The sequence below is a fragment of the Corapipo altera genome, unplaced genomic scaffold (genome assembly GCF_003945725.1).
Source record: "Corapipo altera isolate COAL_440 unplaced genomic scaffold, ASM394572v1 70, whole genome shotgun sequence".
Taxonomy (NCBI): Eukaryota; Metazoa; Chordata; class Aves; order Passeriformes; family Pipridae; genus Corapipo; species Corapipo altera.
The window spans coordinates 6,684,199-6,701,377 of record NW_020884911.1 but is presented as its reverse complement, the minus strand read 5'-3'; the positions used below and the strand labels follow the sequence as shown (position 1 = coordinate 6,701,377).

Below are 17,179 nucleotides of genomic sequence, written 5' to 3'. Positions count from 1 at the left end.
CTATTGCAAACATGACTCACTCACAATGTGGAGTGAGCCCCCTGCTCTCTTATAAAATGCACAAACAGGAAGGAAAAGGAAGTACACTCAGAGCTCCCACCACGGTAACACACAACCTGTTCCTCTGTACCTGTTGGGTAGGCTGTGAACTCATTGGAAATACTTTGGCATTCTCTTCTTGCATATTGCAGGCACGCATCTAAAACCATCTCATTATTGGTAATAATTTATTGACAGCAGATAGTTCTCTGCAGGTGCCAAACCTCTCTCCATCACTTGGCCTGAGGGAAGATTCTCAAAGAGAGACCTGTCACTCTCTGACCTGTAAAAGCAGCTGCAAAAGCTGCCAAAAAGAGGTACTCCTGGTGATTCATAAATGTCTGAAGTTTTGTTATGCTTTCCTGTGCTAAGTGCTCTTTTGCTTAGCAGATCATCTTTACTTTCCCCCCTTGCCTCTCTACTCTTCAATTCAGTTTCGGTGTTTATTCATGTCTCCCTTTCTGGTGTCACATTTCCTTTCAACTATCTTGCATCTTTATAATCCAATTTTTCTTCTCCCTTTTCTCTTTTCTCTCATCTATTCAAACTGGACCTAGTCTGATATTTGCTGACATCAACTCTTAGTGGATTTTAACATAAATGTCTAACAATATCACTCAGCCTTGGCTACTACAGGAGAATATAAACCCCTCCCCATGTGTTCTGTGCTGCCAACAAAAGCTGGTCTTTAGGCATTACCAAAATAAACAGTATTAGCAACAATTAGATCTGCTTGGTTCAAATTCTTCTATGTATGGTTACGCCATAGATTTGCTTAAATCACATATGCAAAAGAGCATGTAAAATTTCATTACTTTTACTCATTTAAAACCTCACACTTTTTGAAATGCCATTGAGGAAAAATGCCATTGAGGAAAAAAAAAAATCCCCCAAACATGTTTCTGAGGTTAAATATTGCTGTTAAAAGTAAACCAGGCTTAAAATAAAAAGTTGGCATTTTAAAGGCCTGCAAATAGGATTAGATCTACCCAGTCTGTATAAACATTAATAAGTGGAGCTCCATTCAGAGCTAATGTATCTGTGAGTCACATGAGGAGCAGCATGAACTCTCTTTAATTTGCAACCAGAAGGGTCTGGAGGTTGAAAGAGGTAAAACAACTCAGTAGAAAGCTTCACTAGGACATGGATTAGGATCTTACACTTTCAAACCTCTGTTTCTGTTGGCCGCAGCTCTGTCTGATCACTGCTGAGCTTGAGCACTCGCCCACTTTACATCTTTAGCGCCATAAAGACATAAAAAATGGAATTTTTTATTCAAGCTGGTTCTCAGCCTGGCACATCCCAAGCAGCAGGACTCTGGGCTAGGATATTTCTCCCTCCCCACCCACTTTTCCACCAATGCTGAAAAATGACATGATAGTAGTGAATTAAATGACACTCTCGTGGAACTGTTCCTATTTTTCAGTACTATAGACTGTTTCTACTGAGTAGTCCTCGATTATGTTTTCTACAATTCCCTGATGATATTCTCTGGAATGTTATCCTGTTGTAAGCCTTTCCTCCTCTGTGGGAGCCACTGGCACCATAGGTCACTGGGTGCTGGGAAGAAAGCCATTCCTGGTGGAGAGCTTCGTGCTGCAGGACACTGAGGAGTGAATGCATTTCAGACATATCTCTGCCCCTAAGCACAGCAAAGCAGAGATAAAAATCAAGAACAAGAAAAGTTTCTTTTGGACCTTGGGTTGGTTTGTCTGGGACTTTGCCTTTATTCACGCTAACCAATGAGAATACCTGCAGCAAAGATCAAAATCCCAGCTCTTGGTTTCAGTAGAGTGAAAGTTTAGGAGTTAAAAAAATTTAGTGGAACTTTAGGAAAGTGTAAATGTAGCCTGCAATATATAATGTGAAAGCTGACAAAGAGATGGTAGCAATACACCATCAAATCCGTTGCCAAAGTAAATGAAAAAGTCACCCAGGCAGATAACATCTGGATATGTGCAACCTCAATTTAGGCAAAATCCTAATGTAAACAAGTCCACTGATAGCAGAAGGGTAGTTAAACATTCCACTAGCTTTGGATAATCGAAACCATCTTCCTTTCCTTAAAAAAAAAAAACAACAAACCTTTCAATTATCAAACTCTGAGGAAGAAACTGACAGTTAATGGAAGGATTCCATTAAAATTTCAGTTTTTCCCTTTGCAGACAAACATCTCTGCAAACAGTTTTTTGTTTGTACAGAAACTCCAACAGCTCTCAAATGGCTCAATACTTGTAAATATTAGTAATATACAGTATAGTGATTACAAATAACATAAACACAATGTATTTGGATCTGGTTTATTAGACTGAGGCAGTGCTACATGTTCTGCTAACTATAGTGGTATTATTATTTCCTGTGATATCAATATTAAAATAAAATTGGAAAGAAAATGTATTTGCAGCTGTGTAGCATGGAGTTCCTTTAACATATGCATACCCTCAGCAAGAATCCTTAAAAAAATGGTATCAGTCACTCTGGGAATGGTAACAATGCAGCAAGGGAATTCAGTCTCAAACAGATTTCATTTAAAGGCTGTGGAGGATCAGTGGAAATGTATCATGTTACACCAACCTAATTATGTATTGCAATAGTCATTCAGTCAACTTAGTGCATTAGTATATTATCACTGATAATGAAGTTTTGACAGTAATCTGAAACATCTGCAACAAGTACCATCAAAGCCATTGAACACAGAATAGCATTAACAAAATAATTTTTTTTTCAGGGCTAACAACCTAATATAGTTCTGGGGTGAATGTCACATTAGAAACAAATGTAATCATATATGAATCACCTTCCTTGAATGCATATGAAATGGAATAATCTACACATTCCAGCAGAATCCAAGCAATTTTTAGGCAGCAAAGCTGAAGCTGATACAACCAGGTCAAAATCAAATGCTAAAGAACACTAACAAGGTTAGGAAGCACCAAGGGGTTACAAGGAGAAAAAAAATTCCACCAAGTTCCATTGCAAACTATAACAATTAAAAGGAAAATATAATCCACGTGTGCCCCAGCAAATCCTAATGGCAACTAATTAAATAATGAATTCTAAAAATCCTAAAATTCCGTTCTCCAGCAGCTAACAAAGCTAAAAAGCTCATTTTTAAAAATAGGTCAAGTCTCTCATCTCCATGCAACAGTGACAGAAGTATTAAACTGGTTGATTTAAAAAGAAAGGGATTATCAGAACCCTTATTTGCACACAGTTATGCAGAAAAAATCACCTAAAATGAAATTTCACAGAGCCATATTATGCTGAGTAGAATACCACAAGTAAACCCGACAAACAACACAGACAACCTGAAAATAGGCTATGAAGTTTCAAAAAAAAAAAGGAAAAAAAAAAGAAATCAAAGAGAAAACTGCATAGTTAAAAAGTTAAAATGTGCAGAACTGAAAAGCTTCCTCACCAACAACTGCCTGGTTTACACGAAAATAAAAATGCTACATGGGGCATGAGATGCTCATTGATAACTTCATTTTAAGATATATCACATCCTGACTGAGAGACCAACTGACTCACTCGGCTCACGTGTACTGCAGAAGGTAAAACAAATAGGAACTAGTTTCGGATTAGGGCTGGAGATGAATTTCAAAATACAGACCCCCTGAATCGATTTGCACAGCAGAAATCACATTCCAGTCCCATTTCATAATGAAGGAATCTGAAAGGGATTATCTGACTTTTCCTGAGCACATCATGCCCAAATATATGGACAACATTTTCATAAGTGCAGAGATGCAGGGATTTAACTTTGAAGACAGTCACCAAGACAGCCTCAAAATTAACCATTTTGAAGGTGTTATTCCATTGCTTTGCACTTTGTATAAAACACAGCCAGGACATGTTCTGAATTACTGCATTGGTTAGACGTGGGGTGTGTTAACAGTGCTGCATCACACATGAATGACACAGTTCCATCAATCTAAGTCTTTGTGCTTAGATCCCATTTTTTCTCTTATTTTTTAATGTTGAGATGCTTAAATCTTATCATCCTAACCACAAGCAGATTCCCAGCAAGAGGACTCAGTGTATGTTCCAACCCTTCCTATTCCTGCTACATTTTGGCAAGGCATGGCTCATCACCTGCCACTTATGGTGGCTGTACTAGGGAATGTTTTGTTGATTTTAAATAATTTCTCTTCTACAAAAGTTATTTGATTGTTCACAGTGATACTGACCATTAAAAAAGGAACTACCTATTTCTGCTGGAACATTAAGTTTCCAGGTAGAAAATGTGAAACAGAAAAGAGTAGTTCAGAAGTAGCTCATCAGTAGACCTACTGATCTCCTTGAACCAGGTTTTGAGAAAGAGAGCATGTGCAGAGTCCATGCTTTAATCAGATATTACGGTTCAGATCTTTAAATTGCAGTAATGTGTGTACTCATGTTTAGTTTCTTGTTAATGCAAACACATGCTGGGGCTGTTAACCTGCTGCATCCTGCCCTAACTCAGCCAATTTATTTAAGTGGCACTCACAAAATAATACCATAGCATGCCCCTTGAGGTCTCCAACTTTGGAGAGTGCTCAGTGTCCTCTTTTGAATGTATATTGTGACCAAAAAAATACTTTATAACTTCACCCAAAATGGTTCCAGCTCAGAGAGAGAACACTTCGAAAGTGGAACTTCAGATCTCCTCAGTGGACACTCCTCCTCTCCCTCCCTGAATTCTTCCAAGAAGGAAAAAAAACAACAAAATAAAACACGTCATATTTGAAATATACCAGTCTGGAGGACGTTCATGTACCACAGAGCTCATTAACATCTCTATGACACTCTTCAATGGTTGCAGTGCCCCATTTCAGAAATAACATTTCTGGAAAGTATTTATACTATGTTGAACTTGGATCCCCTAAGCCATGCACTGAAGGTAATCACCAGTACATCTGTTTCTGTCATATTTAAATTCATAGCCTAATTCAATTGCAAATAATTAGCTATTTATCACCATAAAGTTCACATTATAAAATCAGAGAGGGTCGATATGATCCTAACCATTTAACACAAGATACAGGCCTTAAAAGAAGGAAAGGGGAGAAAAGCAAAACAAACCCTAGTAATGAATCCCCCAGTAAATCAAATACAATCAGTTCTGCTTGCCCATCATACCCCTGGACAACCCAAATCTCTTTGTTTTCTTTCACAAGATTTACAGAATATATTGCCATACATAACAGTTAAGTCCATCTTTCACTTTTATAGCTTGAAGAGGAGAATTATTTAGTCAAAATAACATGAGTACACAGCCCATGTAATACTGTTGTGACTTCAGTTTCTAACACCTACATCGGAGCATTGCTATAACTCAAGAACTTTTTTCACTTGCAAGGACATCTTAATTATCCCACCCGTGACATGAATGTTTTTGGAAGATAAAGTCTGTAATTAACTTGTTGCCAAACAATATGTTTACTGTCCCTGAAGGTCAGTTCTCGCATAAAGACACAGGGACACTTAACTTTGGGAGATGTGTGGTGTAACTGCCGTCAAACATTAACCAAGTGGTCATCCATTATCCATAGCAGAGAAGGAAAATATTCCAAGCAACATAAAATGACTGAGTTAAAATAAACCTCTACTGAGGCTTGCAACAAATAAGTGCAACTAGAGAGACAGTGCTTGACCCATTGCAACAGGATTTGTTAGAAATTCCACTTAATCTCAGTAGTCAGTCGGCAGTGGGGGAATTTGCTCAAGACAGTCAAAGCCATATTGCTCCTGCACTGCAGAAATCTGTCAGTGCTGATTGTCCTTGTCAGGAGAAATCAGGTTTTGACTCTGTTTTTAAAGATTTTACCAAAACAACTGTAAGGGCTCCTTGCCGTGTTTAGTTCTGAATATACATTAAAATTTGCATACACAAGTTTGAGTAGGAAATCCTCAAAGGGCAGGGTGAGGACATACACAAGTATAGGTACAACAAGGAGTTTCATCAGCTTAGCATTCCTGGTACAATTCCTATACCAAAGGAGTCCCTTGTTCCAGCGAGATGATAAGATAACCATCTCTGATTAAAGATCTCCTATAATACATAAATTAGTTGTATGCATGAGCTGGGAGAGATACAAGGAGAAAAAAAGGACAAACAAAGGAATAAAGGAAAATTATAAAAATAATATATGTAAAGCACTTCTATGCTGTTGTGCCCAGTATTACTCAGTTTCTGACTCACATCACTCATTATTCTGTATTTCAACAGGAAAACTAACAGATACTTGGCCTTCTTTTGCTTTACACTCTGCTTACAGTCAGAGACAGATGGAAGGAATGGAAGGCAAAGAAAAGCAGCTAAGAAAATCAAGGAGGAATAAAATCATCTCTGCCCAACAAGACACACTCTTCTCATCCTACGCTCACAGCACGTACTCTTTCCTGCAGAGGAATAGGTAACAACTGAGAACGTGTGTTTTCCTCAAAGTATTGGACAATATGGGAACAACTTGTGAAGAAATGGCATATGGAAGAACCTAAACATGGCAAACAGGCAGGAGTGAAAAAAGTAAACAGGGAAAAGAAATTTGGATGAGAAAGTAGAAAATGTTGACTATTCAGGCAAAGGAGGGAAAGTTTGCACTACAGAAGGGAAAATACTAAGAATTTAGAAAGGGAAAGAAATGAGAAATCTGGAATGCCAAAATCACTAAAGGTAATAACTGGTGGAGGAAGGGGAGTCGGGAGACACTCCCATCCAGGTGCGTCTATTAGCACTGCAGTGAACTCGTAAACAAGAAGTTCTTTCAGCATATCACAGGCCATTAAAGAAGATACTTTGTATTTGTCATTTGGTGCAAAAATAGTTGATTCAAGTCTGTTATTTGAAAAACTCTTGTATGTCAGCACTTCGATACTGGAATAGCTTGCTCGCGTTGAAACATGGAATATTTGCTGGTTTTCCATTAAGAGTAGATTAGATTTCAAATTCCCCCACTTGGTTACCAAAAGCATTTCCATCAGCTGGAAGCACTTTTCAATCCATCTTGCCAACTTTTGACCTATGCTAGTTTCTTTAGGAAGGTGAAACCCGCCAGGATCAGGCATGGATAAGCAATTCTCCACTGAGAGCATGTCAAATAGACACGGAGCCTCCCCTGAGCCACACTGCAGCAAATGTGTGTTTCTTGAGAACGGACACTTATTCAGAGCTGTTCATATGGAAGCAAACCACAAGAATCTATGTCACTCTGCAGTTTCTCTTGCAGATGAGCGTAGGCATCACGCATGCTGTTCATTTTCTGCAATAATATTGGAGGGTGCTGTTTGTGTGCTGCCTATAGACTAGCTAATTTAAAGAACACAGCGTATTAAAGCAATTGAAAAAGCCATTTGTTTCTGCAGCACAAAATGAAGGCTCTGATTGCCAGATAAAATAATTGACATACTGTTACACTGCACACATTTGCCTGAATGCAATGGTATAATAAGCCATTATATGGTAAGAGAAGGCTTCAGCTCATCTCAGCCCGGGAACATTCTGTCTTCTTCCCTCACTACTGTCAGTGATCCTTCTGAAGTGCCACCCAGCTGCAAGTTGATTTTTGACTGAGCTCTCCCCTTTGTGCATGAAATGGAAGACAAAGATCCATCCTTATGGCTCATGGCACCTGACACCATTGCAGTATTATCCCTACAATTCTGCAGACAGAAGCATACCCAAGTCCTCCCTCACGTTCTTCCCACCATTCCCCTTCACCAGCCATCCACTTTCTTTTCTTTTTCTCTAAAACCAGATCATCACAAGTCCAGCTCTGGTGTCTCTTTAATTTCCCAGATGATCTGCTGACTTACTTGTTGCTTGCAGGAAGGAAAGTTTCCTGCAGGCTGGTTGCACCCAGCAGAGAATACAGATGCCTTGTTGCAGCGGGAGGAGGAAAATCAGAGCCAAAGTCATTATCCCCTTCACCACCACCACTCTCCATCCTCTGTGTAAACTGTCTGACAGCATTCCCCTCTTATCATCTTTTGCAGTGTCAAGCAAAATGAAAAGGTTAAACTTGAAGGCTTGTACGTGGCCTTTGGGTTAGACATCTAGGGTTTTTTAAAAAAAAAGCCCTACACACAGCAAAATATTTTTAAGATCAGGGGAACAAGAAGGTTCAAAGACTAAATTTGCTACTTTAGCTGAATTACATGTACTCTAGTACTGCTCCCAGGAGAAATACTTAACATCATGCTTCCTAAACTGACTATTGGAAACCAACCTCAGAAGCAAAATCTCATTCCAGTATCCAAAAACATGTCACAGACGTAAATTCCTGTGCCTTAGGGATTTACATGCATGGAGCCCTCACCAAGCTTCTTTACACTGCTCTTCATACAGAAATACAGGGATGCTAAAGATGGAAGAGATAATTATTCTCAGTTTTCCATATTATTTTCTATATTTAGCATCTCCCTGTTCAATCCTTTCCTTTTTTTACACACCCACATTTCCTCCTTCAGCTCTAATGGAGGCTATTTGGACAATCAGACATTTAGAAGTGCAGACAGTGCTGTGAAACCCTCTTGAAAGCTTGGTAGGAATCAGGCTTGTGGGGATCACAGGCTACCACTCAACTTCACTCACAGCAAGAGCCTGAGCCAGGTAAAGTTTCACTTTTAAAAAAAGGGAATGTTACTAAATATTCAGCCTCCAGTGCAGATGTCCACTGGATGATGGATTGCCCTGCAGACTCCTCCACGTGCAGCCACCCATGGCTCAGCAGTGGTTTGTTACCCCAGGCTGGAGCCTGCTAAATGGATCTACTTTTAGAGTAGCTTGTAAGTCTGCACAGCATCAGCTTTTAGGCTTTCAGTCTTTTACTGGTAATTCAGAGCTACAGGGTTGAAATATATGGGCCTTGGTTTTGCATTAACATCGTAAGTGATCAAAACAACTCATTATCTAAGATTCATCTGTTTGTCTAGAAAATAAATGTCAGTACTGTCAGGAAGGGGAAAAGTTTATGATTAAACTCCAGCTATATCATTTCTCATAATATCTGCTGGAAGATGGCAATCAGAAGCATTTTTAAAAGATTCAGCACTTGATTTTCCATCCACCTCACACCTATGTGGAAACACATACCTTTGCAGGCAATATTGTTATGTGAAGCCATTTTGCAATTAGCCTAATTTAAGAGAGAAAAATAATTCAACAGAAAATGACACAGTCTGACTAGACTAAGCACAGAAAGCAGTTTTGCTTAAACAGATGTAGACATCAAGCCAATGATCTGCTACAGCCCAACGGAAAGCTTGTGTGCACTTCTCTGTTGTCTTAAAGGACCGTTTCAAACCCAGACAGCCTCTAACATTTCTTCTGTGTGAATTTTTGATGTTCTCTCAAAGATAAACAAGGAAACCACCCAGTTTTCCAGCATGTACAGAGTAACTAAGCAATTCATATCATGACCCCACTGATAAAACTTCCCAAAAGGTCTTCCCTGGCCATGAGGATTGCTTGATCCTTGATCTGCATCATGTTCATCTTCTTTAGTTCAGGGCACAGCACGGATACAGCAGTAAACCAGGTAGGGCCCAGTGCAGAGACCACATTCCTGCCTCATGAGAGAAGCTCTCAAATGAGGAAAGAGCTGTTACACTATCGCAATCTAAGCTAATAATAACAATAATAAAATACTATACCTTTGGGCATGTTGAACATGGAATTAAGTTATTTATTTAAAGTATCACGTAACAGTGCTAGAAACAATAGGCACAGGCACCTCATTTTTTTTTCATGTACAAATGAGTTTTGCACAGAGATACCAAGTGCCTTGCCATGTCATGACTGCAGAACGACAGCAGATACTTATCTGCTCAGCCTTAATTAATTTACTCCCAAATGAATACCGCATTTAGAAGGAAATAAATTGTAATTTTATCCTGGAAGACCACTTCACACAAATGGGACAAACTGTTACCTCATCTGATTTGTATCTATTCCCTAATCACACAGAGACTTACCATAAAGGAATTTAAAATTATTCTAAAAATACGCAGCTGATATTGCACATAAATATTGCATCTTCCTCTCTGGATAAAATCCTTCTGAGGGAAACAGCGAAGTTGCTTTAGGCTTGTTTTTCTTACATCTCACACGGACATGCCTCAAACAGTCATATCACTGTTCCATCGAATTTTACATCACCTATGTGGAAATATCTACAAGTTCAACAATGTTCCGCTGCTCGTGTTCTGCTATTCTGGTGTTTTAATTATGTTTCTTCACACAGCAGAACCAAGTTTGACATTAGTATTGAATCTCATAAATCGTCACTTTAAGAAAATGCATTCCCGGGAGGAGAGGTAATACAGGCCATATGAAAGTCTCTGTTTTAGCTTAAAGCCTTCTCAAACAATCTTAATTGTTTTCAGAAAGTCAATGGCAGGATTGTGCCTTCTGAGGCACAGAAGAAGTAAGTTATATGTTAGAGCTCATTTTTGTTTGTTTTCTCATGTGGTGGAGGTTTTTTTAAAACCTAATATAAGGGGTAAAAAATAAAAAATGAAATTAAATGTGATTTCAACATTAATTCAATAGTACTGACTCTGGAACAAAAGCATGATAACACTGCACCATAGATGTACAGTTAACATTGTGTTAGAGGTGTACAATCCCTAACATTTTCTTATCCTTTTCTATTTTTCTTCATCTCTTCAAAACATTCTACTAAGGAAATGGCCAGTGCTGTAATACAAAGACCAGTGTACAGGATATAAACACCAAAAAATACTTTCACAATGATATCCAGTGATTCAACATGTCAGAAGCTCACACAGACTTTACAGATACCAAAGCTTGAGGTGTTGCAATAAATTCCACTAAACTAATACCTTAGAATGCTAATTGTTGCTTTTGTAATGGTGAAAACAAGACCCCATAGGTTTCACTCTCCAAAGGGAACCCATCAATCTTGTCTAACTGTCAATTGACTAATGACAGTTAAATTTGAAGCTGGGGCAGCAGAAATTTTGCGCTCACGTAACATAGTTTCCACAATAACATGGATTTATGCTTTGAATCCAGTAGGGATGCACATGGACACAGATTGATATCACACACTGTGATAGCAGCAGGCACATGTGGCCATCTGCAAAGGCTCATAGGTTTCTCAAACAGTGGCCTCTTAAGAGAGTTGCAAAGAGAAGGAAGTGGAAGAGTGCAATTCTTTAGAGAAATCTGTCCAGCTCTTTCTGTTGGTCTTGTCAATTCTTTCAGTTTGTGTATCAAGGATATGCCACTGAGCCCCACTCCAAGGATGCCCCAAGTCAGCTGAGAGTGGAAGAATCAGTGGCTGCTCAGTTTTGTAAACATATTCCCATCCATTATCTCAACATTATGCGTTCTCTCTTCCATGTTTTCAGCCTGTTTATATAGAGAAGACTTGGCTATTGCCAACCTCTTTACTTTTTCCCCACTGCCCCGTGAAGAGGATTTCTTAGGGACCATGGTATCACCTAGACCACCTGAGTTTAGGGTCCAGGACCACTTAGGAGGGGGAGGTGGACAGGAAAGAAGGCAGATAGATGCTACTACATTTTGGCTAGAAAAAAAGAAAGCCTGTGATCCTATTGCTAGAGCCCCACGAGTGACTAGATGATATAGTGGCCCATGAATCCTCCCTTGCTCTGCCCCAGGAGACACTCTTCAAAAGCACCAGCATCTATATGCTGACCTAGGGGTAATGAAGCCACTTCTTGAATGTGACCCATGTCACAGGTTTAAGTAGCCTGTAAGGTCCCTGAGCTGCCCTCACCTCACCTGGGTGTATACAACTCACACTAAATTAATTTTCTCAGAGAGAGAAAAGAGAGAATCAATATTTATCCCAGGATCAAAATGCTTTTTGCTTAAAGAACTCAGCACTCTAGAAAAATGAGTAGCAATCATTTTGTTCCCATGACAAACAAAAGCTTCCTTTCCAGTAGACACTGTATATTGACAATAACCTGTAAGCACCATAGCACGCATAGCAATAAGATGGCATTTTGCTGCAGTGCATTTCTATCTTGCAGATAACTCCTTTTTTTGTTGTTCTAAACAGAAATATTAAAGAATTAAAATATAGTATTTCTCATCACTAAAATAGTTACAATCAACAAACACTTAATGCCACTCCCCCAACATCACCTTTACTCAACGTGCCCTAATTGAAATACTGAGGCCATAAATGACTTATAAATCATCAGCCAACTCCAAAAGCATGGAACGTAAAGTATGGGATTTTTTTGGGAACTATTATTTTATTTTCCTGCAATTAAGTTGGTAGGGCACCAAGTTACCACCAAAAATGTCACACCGAATTAGCTTCCCTTTTATTAACCATGGCAGGTCAAATAATTAAAAAAGTGAAGGTGTCTTGGTAATGAGACTTAACTCAAGGACACTAATTTACAATGACAAAGGTTCTTCCTTTCTGTATTACTTCACGTACTTATTAAAAAACCCTTGAAGGGTCAAACTCTTATGTCATCTAGAAATGATTTTGATCACTCTCCACCCAAACTGTATTCATTTTGCTCCTAATACAACTCCCAGTTTTCACCCTGTCACATCAGCTTGGCCTTTAGTGGCTTGATTCTGGTTCAAAAGATGTCATAAACCACGCTTGTCATCACCTGCTGCATTACATGGACCTCGGCGGTGACTCTGTCACAGGTCAAACAAAACCAGCTCCCTTTGGCCAATGACTGTGCCACGTAGGAGCAGCTCTGGACCTCCAGTTTATAAAATGCATTAAGCTGGTATTTAATCAATCAAAAATGTTCAAGGGAACACCAGTTTTCCCTAGTTTTTGGCCTATCTGTATATTGGAAATGCTTGTGTCTAAACAAGGTTTCCTCAAAGATACCGACCGCATCTGTTTCTTTCTGACGGTCTTCAATCAAACCCAATCAAAACCATGCAAATCCCATATGTACCCTCTAACTATCTTGCAGTACATTTCTTCTCTTTTGGACTCTGCAGTTATTTCTGATTGGTGTTTTATCTCATTTTTCAGAAAAAAAGCAACTAGAGAGGTCAATGAAAATAAAGAGCACCAGTGATGCAAGAACCTGCTGTTCAACAAGGATGAGAGCAAGTGTAGGCTCACTGAATCCAGGAGGTACAAAGTATTGCCCAGTCCTGAGGGTGCTAATCTGATGTTATAATACTAGACATTGCAAAATGGATATTAATAGGGGTTGACAAGACACTGAAAACAGGACTAAAATACAATCAAGAAGTGCTATTTTATTTTATTTTTACTGGGGTTTTATAGTGGCTCAGGAACCCCCTGAGCTGAAAATTGGTGGGGATTAAGAGAATATTGTGAAGAGGCATAATCTATGCTTGCTCTGTTCCTGCTCTTCCCTTCGCACTCTTTTATGATCATTAGGGGACTCGTTGCTTTTTTTTTCCTTTTTCTTTTCACACCATCCTAGAAAACACAGCAATCGCCAGCTTCACGCATGGAGGGGATGGCGTAAGCTCCGAGTACATTTCCCAGTCCCCGAACTCATTTAATATAAAATCCTCCAGTTGAGGACATAACAGATATTAAACTGATAAAAACATATGCTGCACTTGATCTTTGCCAAAAGGTCAAGAGGCAAACACGAATCAGCAGAGTCGGTGGTTTCTGGGTCTGACTCAGTGCACATGCTGAGACTGAATCATCCCAAGATTTTAACACCGCGGTAGTGACAATTACAGAGCTTTAGCACTCAGATTTGTTTCAAGAAGCTGCAGACAGCCTGCAGACCTCAAATAACTCACTCCAGGACCTCAGTGAACTCGTGATTTTGCACACACAGGAACTGTTCCTGGACAGGAACTCGGGAGAGCTAACGACGCCATGTCCAGCCTCCCAAAATATCCTGGTCTTGATCTGAGTATTTCCTCTACAATAAACTAAATAAAAAGAGAAAACACACAAAACTTCCCTCTAACCTTCAACCTTCTGCTGCCCCTACATCCCCTGTTCCAAACAATTAAGGCATCTTCTGCCGTATGAATCCTAATGGGGTTATTTTAGAAACACATCTCCCCTACAGAAAATATTTCACAAAATTCTAGAAAGTTGAGGGATTTTTTAATAAATAAAAAATTAAAACCAGAACTAAATACTGCAGTGAATGCTCTTAGTCCTTGCTGGACTCATTAGAGCATCTTGCACGCTAATTCAAAGACAACATCTCAGTGTTGCTAAAGCATGATTTTTAAATACTCTGTATCAAACTCCACTGCAAATTAACATAGAAGAAGTTGACACACAAAGAGTACTAAATCAATACTGCTAAAGCTTCAAAAAAACATCATTGTGTATGGAAACTAAAAGCACCTTTTGAAGTTAACAAATAATAACAAGAGATATTTGAGTAACTCGAACCAAGACAACAATTTCTTAAAAATTATTTTCATTTTCAAGAATACTTGGTAAACAGGTTTGGAAACCTTTTTACTTCCCATTATATTTTCAATCACTCATTATAATCACTAATTATCTGTAAGAATACAACAGCAGGTCAAAAGTAAAAGGAAATGCATTGTCACAGCAGAAATACCCAGCTAATATACTGATGTTGGTGCTCCAAGCTGCACAAGGGAGCCAGCCAACTATAAGCTAATTGTTTTGCTTTCAAAAGTCTTCAGTGAATCAGTATCAGCAAATCTACTGGATTTTAATGAGTTAAAATATTTTATTAGCAGAGCTTTGTTCTTTGGTTTAATCGCCTTTCCCTAAGGCTCTGAACAACATTTAAGCATGTGCTTAATTTGCTATTGAAGTCAACAGAACTATCGGTGAATGCTGAAGTTAAACATGTGCCTAATGAGATTTACTGAATCAGAATGCGGAAAACCCAATGTGAGCAGAATCAAAGCCCAGAGGCTTTAGCCAAGTCCACCCCGAGTTTCCCTAAAGATACAGGGCCCCCAAAATGCGAAGGAGAATTTTGTATTATTGTGACATATCTGCTGCACATCCATAATTCTGAAATATTTATGTAGCAAAACACATACCAGACTGTATAAGTCTTTAAAGTAAGAAAAAACCTTTGGATTTACCCTAAAATCCTAACTTTTGTGGAATTTTGTTTGGTGTCAGTAGTTCAGCAATACCCTTTGACATAAGACAACTGTTGATTTGCCTCATGTTTCCTCCAAAAAGGAAAGGTAGTATAATTAAAATGTTTTGATTTGGGGCAGTAGGGAATAGAGAGGTGGAGCAAACATATATTTTAGCTCAAAGTTCCTCTGTGAAAAAGAAGGAACGTAATCCAACATTAGATCTCACTTCCTCAATCAGTCAGGCAGACTGTAATCCTCCCAAACCTGGGTATGAACATCTGCATTGTACCAGTTGATACTTTTTCTCAGATTAAATTAAATTAAATTATCTGTATGCCTTTAAAGCCTCTTTTTTATTACCAAAGATAACCACTTCTTCCTAGTGCAGGGGAGTTTAGTTCAATAAAGAACAACTCAACGAGCTTTGAATGCAGGATATAAAATATAAAACTGTTCTTTACTATTTTGTGTGACATTTAAATGGTTTAAGTGAACATTTAATTGAATTGCAACTAATAAATATTTTCTTGACAGTAAATATTATAAAAAAGGATTTGACTCCAAGAGAAAAATTCTTCAGATTCCAAACTCACTGTAAATGTTCAAGTCTGACTTAACAATATTTTAATTCTTTCTCTTTTGGCTTACATGGAGGATCTGGTTTTGGCATCAAATGTCAGAGAGACTGTTTTTTTTTTTTCCCTACCCAGAAAAACAAACAGTGTAATGGAGAAATATTTTGCAATCTCTCTTAACAACATACAGTCACCAATCCTTTCTCTAATACACTGTAAAAGTCAGCCAATCTGTTAGAGGACATTTTTTTTTAAATTTAAATGGTGAACAGAAATGTAACCTCAATATGGCAGTCATTAGCATGGAAGGAGTTAATCTTCCCCACTCCTTTTTTAAGAGCAAAAAAGGCTAGGAACAGCTGTCACTCAGGTGATGAATACAAGCTGCCAGCCTTTTAAACAGCAGGTACAGCATTTGAGCTCTGAATTAATTAGCATTCAGAAAGCCTAAACACCGCTTGATAACTCCACAAGATGATTTTTGTCCCTTCCTGCAAATTAATACTGCTATTAAGATGAGCAAGGGCACAATGCAGATCGTAATTGTACCCATTAAACAAAGTTTCACAAGTAACAAATTGGAGGCTCCTGCCAAGAATGCATCAAGTCAAATAAAGCCTTGCTGCAAATAATGTACAGGAATCCATCTTCACTTTTCCATGGCATTCACAGAGTCACACACAATATGGATTCCTGTGTAAATACATGAAATGTTTTCTGCATGTAACCACAGGCTTCTCAAAAGTTCATGTTTCTAAATGTTTAAATAGTGGCTTTGTCTCAAAAACATTCGGCCACTTCCAGACAAGAGCTGCCTTTAACATGCACATATACACTGAAATGACAAGTTAACAAGGCCTTGGAGATTATACTTGTAATGTCTTAAAAAACAAGGCCTCCCTCCACCAAATGCTGCTGCAGCACTGCATCAAAGTCTACATAATCCGTGTGGAAAATCTCCTCCTATAGATGTCATTTCCTTTAAATGACGAGCATATTTTGTAAAGCACAAAAATGATTGATATCGGAATTTAATGATGTTTAATAAGTAGCCATCTGTCAACAGTCAAGGAGTAAAAAGGAAGCGCATTATTATTCCCCAAAAGACTAGAAATATTGATGCTAATTAAAAGGCACATTATCATTATCTCAAAGCAATGTCTAAACACTAATCAAACTTCAGGTCCAGGGAAGGGGAAGAGGGAGAACTAGGGATATGAGTGCTTGCCTAAGGGGTCACTGGATTTGACAGTCTCCAAGCTGGTGTATGATAGCGTAGAAACCAGAACTCGGCAAGTAACTGGTAACTCCTGACTGGGTGTACAAGCAAGCAAACCCCAATCTGACGTAGGAAATGTTATTTATTTTCACCTCAACTCTTTAGAAGAGATCTTTGGTACATTTTTACAAAGAACTGTGAAAGGAGAGAACTATGCTAAACATGGCATTTCACTATTTTTTCCGAATTTCCATCCACCATATTCCAAAACAAAACTTGGCATCATGGTGTCCAAACACG

The 17,179-nt window shown here is 38.6% G+C and overlaps 1 protein-coding gene and 1 non-coding gene across 4 annotated transcripts in view; both read right to left on the bottom strand.

Annotated features, from left to right (window-relative positions):
* Positions 1–17,179, bottom strand: part of MACROD2 (MACRO domain containing 2) — an 841,263-nt gene that overhangs the window by 450,802 nt on the left and 373,282 nt on the right. The window lies entirely within an intron of this gene.
* On the bottom strand, positions 13,440–13,630 carry LOC113952217. Its single transcript, XR_003529452.1, has one exon. It is a non-coding gene; the product is annotated as a U2 spliceosomal RNA (small nuclear RNA).